We start from the raw sequence: 8,505 nt of genomic DNA on the forward strand, positions 1-8,505 counted from the left end.
CATTTGGAAAACAATACGGTATGGATTTTTATAATGCAATATTTAGCAAGAAACTGCTTGAATGGTACCTGTTATGAGTTGATGTATCAGTATGATACACAGTTAGATACATGTACATGTACTTGAACATGTCCAATATCGATCAATAAATTTATATTGATGTCATAAGTTGATTCAGCCTAAATGGTAACACAGGATCCACATAATAATAATAAAAGATTTAAATTACATTTTTATTGCAATTAATTTATAGGCATCGGGTTTATTAACACATAACATAGTTTGGTCAAATTGATATGCAAATAATTCTTAATTTGGTTATTTATTGCATGCTTTCTTACCTGAAACCTTTGATAGGCCCTTTTTTGACAATTTTTTTTTAAATGTTGACACTTATGTATTAATGTTGCATATCTATATTTTGTTTTGATTAAAATGTAAACTACTGTATAAAGTACCTGTGGATGTTTAAATGTGTGTTTTAAATTAGGTAAATTAGTAGGAAAACCACATATAGTATAAAATTATAACTATTCCTTCAACACTGTTCAAGACAATGTTGTTTTAAAACTTCATGTTGGAATGTTTACATGAAAACTTCTCTTGTTTGATGTATTAAATGTATTGTATATTAAACTTAATGTTGTGTATATTTTACTTGATAATCTTCCAAACCATAGACTTCTGATGATAAAATTATGAAAACACTGTTCACGCTTTTATTTATGAGGGCCGAAACCTTCTTGGTGCTTTGCCTTTAAACTTCATTTTATAAGACAATTGCTTTATTTTTTTTTTTAAAATATGCTTTTTTCTAAGAAAAGTTATAGCCAATGTATTATAAATTATTTTGCACCAGGAAGGTCTCAGGAATAAATCTGTTCTCTTACCTGACTGATGAGGCCCAAAGAGAACATTTAAATATCAGCATTTTCAAAAGTATATTTCTTATTTCAAAACAAGCATTAAGAGGCCAAAGAGGCACATCAGATTTAATGTATAGATGCACCTTTTAAAAAAACTTCTCTCTACTATAATACTCAGTATCAGTGAGTGAATGGAAGCATTAACTGAGAAGAAGATTCATTAAAATATTCAATATGATGTGGGTGTTGCAGTTGGGGTGGGAAAAGTTATAATGTAGCTGGAGGGGGGAAGCCCAACTCAATCATTTGAATTAAATATTGGTTATTAATCATCACAATGTTCATTAAAATAGTGATTTTTTTATTTGAATCATTCAAATAACAAAGAGGAAAGAAAAAGTGTTAATAAACCATGTACATCTACTTCCAATTCATGTGTACTTACTGACCTATAGCTTTCAGTTACTTCATGTATTAAACTGTTACTTATAATATTCTTATTTTGTAATTCCTATTTACCATATTGACATTATTGTGGTGATAACCCTTACTACAATATGTCCACTGTCGTATGTATTTACATGTGTGTAGAATTTCTTTTCCACCTATATTTTAGAACTTTTCATTCTCACACGGGTCCAACACAAAACTAATTTTATTCACTTCATTAAAATACATATGTGGTCATTATTGTGTTTATACATGTATGTCTTAATTTACCAAAATATCACAGGTATTTTTCTTATCTGAAATACCACTGTGCTTAATTTGTCAAGGTATCTTAAACCACTTATACATTGGGTTAAAATTCCAAGCAAGTTAATACCTTTGTTACCTTGAGTAACACATTAAATATCATAACATTAAACTAACACGCAAAAGAGACGACTGATACGGGATTTGACCTTTTCTTACTTGATTCTAGGCCTACTTTCACTTTGTGTGTGACGTCACAATTATGGTCACATGGTGTGCAGGGAGCTGCCTGCAGGTTGCATCACTCTAATATGCATGCTCCTGTTTTACTGACTTCCTCCAGAGTCTGTTTCCTGGTGTATTTAATCTCTTTTCCCCTTCTCTCCCATCCTCCATGGGCTGACCCCCTGTGGCGGCCATCTTTTACTCTGAAATATCCACTTTTTGCCTGACTTTTTCCCTTAATTTTTACCAATTTTTGACTGTAATGCTAGTTTTGTCTTTCTCTTTCTGTTATCTGAAGTCTAATGATTGAGTTTGATGTTTGGATGCTTAACATCTCCCAAAGTGACAATATGTATTATCTTGTTTCTACAGGACCCCCCTTGACAGCTCAACTTGACCATGTCCAGGAAAATCAGAATGCCTTGCTGGGTGCAGTGAGTAATGTTCTCCATCTTCCCATTACAATTAAAGATAAGATAATTCTACATGATACCAACTATATTTCAAAGGAATTGAACAACACATTAATTAAATTTGATAAGTTTAATCAAGAACATCATCACATTTCAATTGCAATTTTACACATCAAATCTCAATAAAATATAAGTATACCACACAAAATCACCAACAATTTTCCTATATACAAGGTAAGGCCTTCCACAACAATATAAAAAAAATCACTGTCATCCATTACAAACAAATAGATGAAAAATCCAAATTTCACACACACACATTTTCTATCAGAATTGCTCAAAATGGACTCAATTTCATCCAAACACACCTCATTTACCCAAGGCCTGTTTCACTTCATAAAGATCAGAAATCCAAAAAATGAATGTACAGTCACACACACATATCATTCAACTTCTTTTTTATGAAGTTTATTGAAATTTAAAGAAACCCTATTTTTATTGCAGGTTGCATCACTCTATTTATGTGGAGGTTCACGTCGAATCATGCGAAAGAAAATAATTCCTGGAACTTTGCATGTTTTATGGGACTTTCCTTATGAGGTAGGCTCTCCAATTTTTTGTGAGATGTAAATTCAAGTATTGTGTTTGAAATTTTGTGAGTAAAAAGCATGAAAGAAGGATTTAAATATTTTTTTGAATTTTTGTTGTAGAGGTGGGTGATTTGGCTTTTGACCAGCTGATTTTGCACGTGCTTGACTTCGATGTAAACAAACTCTCACGCCTTGCTGGATGGGTATGTATTTTTTGGTATGAAAATGCACATTAAGAACTGTACTACATGATGTGAAAGTAAAACTTCTGAAAAGTTTACTTTAAGGAAGCAGGGTCAGGTCAAAGGTGAGTAATTTTGGTAAGAACAGATAGGCAAAATTAATAGAGTGGTGCAACCTGCAGACTTGTTCTATAACATAACCCAGTCAGTGCATCCGGATATTTTTATTCCGACATGGCTTTAATGCTTACAATTCAGTAAACGAACCCGATGTAATAACAAACAGTTCGAAACAGATTATTTCCACAATCCCTGCGAATGTTATAAATTCTGATTATTAGTGTGTCGTACAAGATAGCTGATGTGTTTAGACTCTTGAACAGTCTGGATTTTTAAAAAGCATTATGGTTTTGTAGCGGTCAGCCGGATTCGATCGACAGTGACCAGTTAGCGGTAGAGTCTAACCCAGTCAGGCAGCTATATTAAACAATCAGTTTTTAACCTAACCCAGTCAGTTTCGAACGTAACCCAGTCAGGCAGGCATATAACCCAGTCCGTTTAGAACGTAACCCAGTCAGGCAGGTATATAAAACAATCAGTTTTTAACCTAACCCAGTCCGTTTAGAACGTAACCCAGTCAGGCAGGTATATTACACAATCAGTTTTTAACATAACCCAGTCAGTTTAGACCGTAACCCAGTCAGGCAGGAACCTAATCCAGTCCGTTTAGAACGTAACCCAGTCAGGCAGGTATATAAAATAACTAGCTTTTAACCTAATCCAGTCAGTTTAGACCGTAACCCAGTCAGGCAGGAACCTAACCCAGTCCGTTTAGAACGTAACCCAGTCAGGCAGGTATATCAAATAACCAGTTTTTAACCTAACCCAGTCAGTTTAGAACGTAGTGGGAGGTCGTGACTGTGTCAAAACCAAGACGTAGTGATAAGTAGTAATTTATAACTGTGAATTACGGGTATTTGAGATGTTACATGTACCTTAAAAACATAAGTTCTATGTTGCTGCAGGTGTTGGTACGGTAAAGAACCCTTACCACTTCTGTCATGAGCACTAATTATAAGTGTTACAGCTGGTGACATCTCAATACGAGTGTAAAACAAACTAACAATCAATCATCTTATGCGGTTGAAGTCTCCTCTTGGTACTACTTTGACTATTTTTTTAAAAACAATATTGTATTCAAAATGAATGGGATTTGACAGCAGACACAGCCTATTTCAAACCAACTGCAGTTATAGGCCAAACTGTTACTCACACCATTCAGTATATTTCCATTTACTAGTGATCATATACCAAAAGAAATAAAAGTTATCTTCTGTATCTCAGTTGCAAATAACAAAACGAGAAACCCATATTCCGTAATTGTTTGCTGTCAACAGATTTATTTATAGCAATGTGACAAGAGGTTTCAGCTGAATCCTCTAAGATTAACAATTTAAGACAGATCATATTCACATGGACACCATTTCAAGATTTCACACATAATGTACAATCATGCAGATGTCCACACTAACAATATATGCTGCACTATATATAGAATATTAACTTTGCTTTACAGATCAATGCAAATTACCATCATTTATGTCACAACCAGTGAAAAGAGCATTTATAAAAAGCTGATATGATTTGGTGACAATATTTGAACTGTATATGTCATAAAATAAACACCACCTTTTGACATGAAGAAGTCTACTTTCTTGAGAGCAATTAATCTAGACAATATATTCTGCTGAAGAGCTGTATATATTAACTAATGCAGTAGTCTTTGTGAGAGAGCAGATTGTTAAAGAATCTAAAAGAAAATGACTACAAAAAGAAATTGAAAAAACACTTGTAAAATACGGTATCCATAACTTCCTTGAATGTTAAATTATCTCAATAAAAATTACATGAGGTGCACAACTTAGTTATATACATACTACATGTATTTATAGAAAGTTTCAATGAAATCTGTTGACTGTTTTTAAGATATTCTCTGGAAAATAACATCCCCTCAAAATAGAAAAAAATATCCATAACTTCCTTGAATTTCAGTTAGTGCCACGTCTAAATTCAGCTACAGACATTTCTGTTTTAGTACATCTTTCATTTGCCTCTTCATATGGGAGTCCAGTGTTTAGGCACACTAAATGTATCATGGCCTCTTTCAGAACAACGAATTTTAAGTACTGATGTCCCATTCTGTAAATAAGAAACAAGAAATGTTTTAGAATCATTAACCTATGCCCACTGTGTCGCCTCTTATGACAAGCAAGGGGTACTGAGGACCTATTCTAACCGGATCCCCATGGGACGACATGCCACCAAATATTCTCATTTCAGGATATTGTAAATTTACATTTTGGTTACTATAAACTCTTAACATAGTGGTTCGACCTAACTGGTTGGACCTTTAATTTACGGATTTCATTCCACCTTTGATCCTTGAACTTCGAATCGTTGAGTCACCTGTACATGTACTTGTATGGTTTCCTTTGTGATAGTACATGCAAATAAATGTACTTGACATCTATAAATTTTTTCTTCAATCAAATGAATTATTATAAGAACAGAACATGACCTCTAATGCATAATACATATGTATATCAGAAGGAATACTTGCAAACTTACAAAGGATAAGCAATAAAGATTTGCTCGAGTTCATTTTCGCAGTCAACAAATGTGGAGTAACGGTGTGGAGTAACGGGAGAAAATAGATCTGAAATGAAAAAGTACTTTTCTTTAAATGAAGGTAGCAAAATCAATTTAATGTTGGTGATAATGATAAAAAACAACAGGTCCAAGGCCCACAATGCTCACTTGAATAACCTCAGTCCTTCACAAGATCATGTTTAAAAGATTTTTCTTTTGTCTATTCTCATGAAAAACTCTAGATCCCATTCTTGTCGCAAAGTATTATGACTTAATTAAACATGAATCCATACAACATGGGGATGCTCCATTATCAATAGGACTAACAGGGCCCTGCTGCTGTTGGTATGATGATAATTTTTTCCTGAGTATCTCATCCCTCAATTGATCACACCAAAGAGGAAAATAGCTAACACACAGACATATGGGCATATTTTAATCAGAGCCTATGCCTAAGGTGTACTAAAATCTGCAAAATTGTAACCTACGGTAATGCATATTAGATTTCTCAATCATACAAATTAACTGTCACACATGATAATTACATATGAGTTATTCAAGACTGATGTATCTGTAAGTTTCTAAGAATAATTATTTTAAATGTTTTGTCATATTAAGTATATCCCCTTTCCCCCCTAAAATAGAAATCAACATACCCTGGTAAGAATTTGCTGGTGCACATCATTTCATACAGAAAATGTTGGAGGTATTCTAATTCCTACACAACTGAAAGAATTAAAATTACTCACACATTTAATATGTTAATGTCACAACCTTTTCTTGCTAAAAGATGAATGGGACATACATTTCCAAATATATTCATTTTTTTTCTAAATATTTCTTTTTTTTTTTTTTTTTTTTTAAACTACATACAGTATATATATACATTCATTCTGCAAAAAAACTTGTACAAAATGTTTATAAGAAGCTATCAAAGGTATTTGTATATATTCTTTTCTGAGAGAGAGAGAGAGAGAGAGAGAGATGCATTCAGTCATTATCTAATATATTAAAGGTACATACATATTGAAATTTGTATTTTTTTTTAAACAAAAAAAACAAAAACAAACAAACACTCAATGAAATAATTGATTCCAGCGGTTCCAGCAGGTGTCAAACAAATCTTTTTCACCATTTTTTAAATATGCAATATGTCTTTGAGTTTCATAAAATGCATTCATTAGCGATATCACAACATTTACATTCAGTGTCTTATATTCATTTGACAATAGACTTTGGCAGACTTGCAATGTGAATTAACTTAGAGCTGACATGAATTAATAAATATGGTATAATTCTATACGTCCGCCATATTTCTTTGCTAATCCGCCATATTAGTTGGAGTTTCTATTGTTATTTGTATCAGGGTTCGCATGGTATATAAGGGGACGAGCTTTGCTACGCTTCACTTCACATCAGTGTCTTCGATTTACCTGTGTGGGTAGCTTCGACAGGAAACACGTACATCTCCGATACTAATTTATAGGACAGCAAGAAGAAATGAAATCACGTTTTGGAACACCACGCAGTGCTCAAAATTATAATAAACATATCGTACAGTTGTAAATCATTCTAAATATATATATTTGGATAAATATATATAGAATGCTTTTTCTTTACGTGAATGTGCGTACAATTGCAGTAAATATGTCAAAACTATACAAAAATGCGGAGAAATATTTCATCTATTATCTATTGATAAAATGGAATAAGCAAAGGGTATACAATCTATACCATTCACAATTACTTCAAGTAAAAGGCAAATACATAAATACCTTTGTACTTATAAACATGGCATGTATGCTCGCCATGAAAACGCATCGAATGCGGACGACTATTTACCTGGGCCTACTCGTAATATCTGTAAAGGACCGCAGATGTACGTGTACACTTGTCGAAAATACTCTAAGTAAAACTCCCTTTATTTGCATAATCCATGAAACAAAACGATAAACCCCATTTGCATTCCAACAGTAAACAACATTGACATTGTACAGACTGCGACACACTTAGCCCGTGCCGATCAGCTATCTTCAATCAGGGGAAGTATCAGAGTATAATATTTACCCTGTATTGTGCATGAATCCTTATGCCATATGATTTACTGGTCAGAGTATTGCAGATTTATAAATCAGGAAAGCATTTAGGTACATAAATTGTTTATGCATACATAATTTGCATATACAACACTGTACGGGTGTATGGGATAAGAGAGAGAGAGAGAGAGAGAGAGAGAGAGAGAGAGAGAACGACGAGAGAGAGTGAGAGGAGAGAACCGATGCTCTTGTAATAATCGCGCTCTTAGTAATTCAATAAAAGAGAACAGTACTAGTAACTCAATATTGCTCTCATTAATTGATAATACAGATTTATTTGATTCATTTAAAGCACGCAATAATTAAAAATTAAACATATCTTTATAATAATGTTATTTTCATTACTTCATGTTATGCTAATTTGGCGCTCAATAGATCTTATATATTATCTATGTCATTTTGCGTTATTACATTCTGCGTTGAACTCGACGCAAATTGTACTAATTCAAAATGTAATAATCGAGTTTATCATATTATGCGTCGTTATCAAGCACATAGAATCAAGGGGAGGGGACAAGAGTGTCTGTCCCCCACCTTTAATAACAATATCCATTTTTTGTTATTTTGTAATGCAAATAAAAGATATATTGTGTGACAACCCTCCCCCCCACTTGACACCAGCTTGAAAGTTCTGATATAATAGTAGAAGACACACACCACCACCAATTAAGAAAATGAAGATATTATGAGGCGCTCATAGTAGAGGACTTTACCACCCCATCCCACCCCCAACGATTGAAGAAAATGAAGTGTAGGGGGAAATTATTGAGGCAGTCAAAGTAAGATAC

At 33.4% G+C, this 8,505-nt stretch overlaps 1 long non-coding RNA gene across 4 annotated transcripts in view; it reads right to left on the reverse strand.

Moving 5' to 3' along the window:
* Positions 1-4,344: 4,344 nt before the first annotated feature.
* Positions 4,345-8,505, reverse strand: part of LOC125664691 (uncharacterized) — a 7,757-nt gene continuing 3,596 nt past the window's right edge. The window contains exons 1-4 of one of the 4 annotated variants that reach the window (XR_008800145.1): positions 7,464-7,803; positions 6,278-6,347; positions 5,601-5,688; positions 4,345-5,171 (exon numbers count right to left, since the gene is read on the reverse strand). This is a non-coding gene — a long non-coding RNA (uncharacterized LOC125664691). Of the gene's footprint in view, positions 5,172-5,600; positions 5,689-6,277; positions 7,804-8,505 lie in introns of those variants that run through there. The other 3 variants (XR_008800146.1, XR_008800144.1, XR_008800143.1) reach the window with 3 other exon arrangements.

Source organism: Ostrea edulis, chromosome 1, assembly GCF_947568905.1.
Source record: "Ostrea edulis chromosome 1, xbOstEdul1.1, whole genome shotgun sequence".
NCBI classification, from domain to species: domain Eukaryota; kingdom Metazoa; phylum Mollusca; class Bivalvia; order Ostreida; family Ostreidae; genus Ostrea; species Ostrea edulis.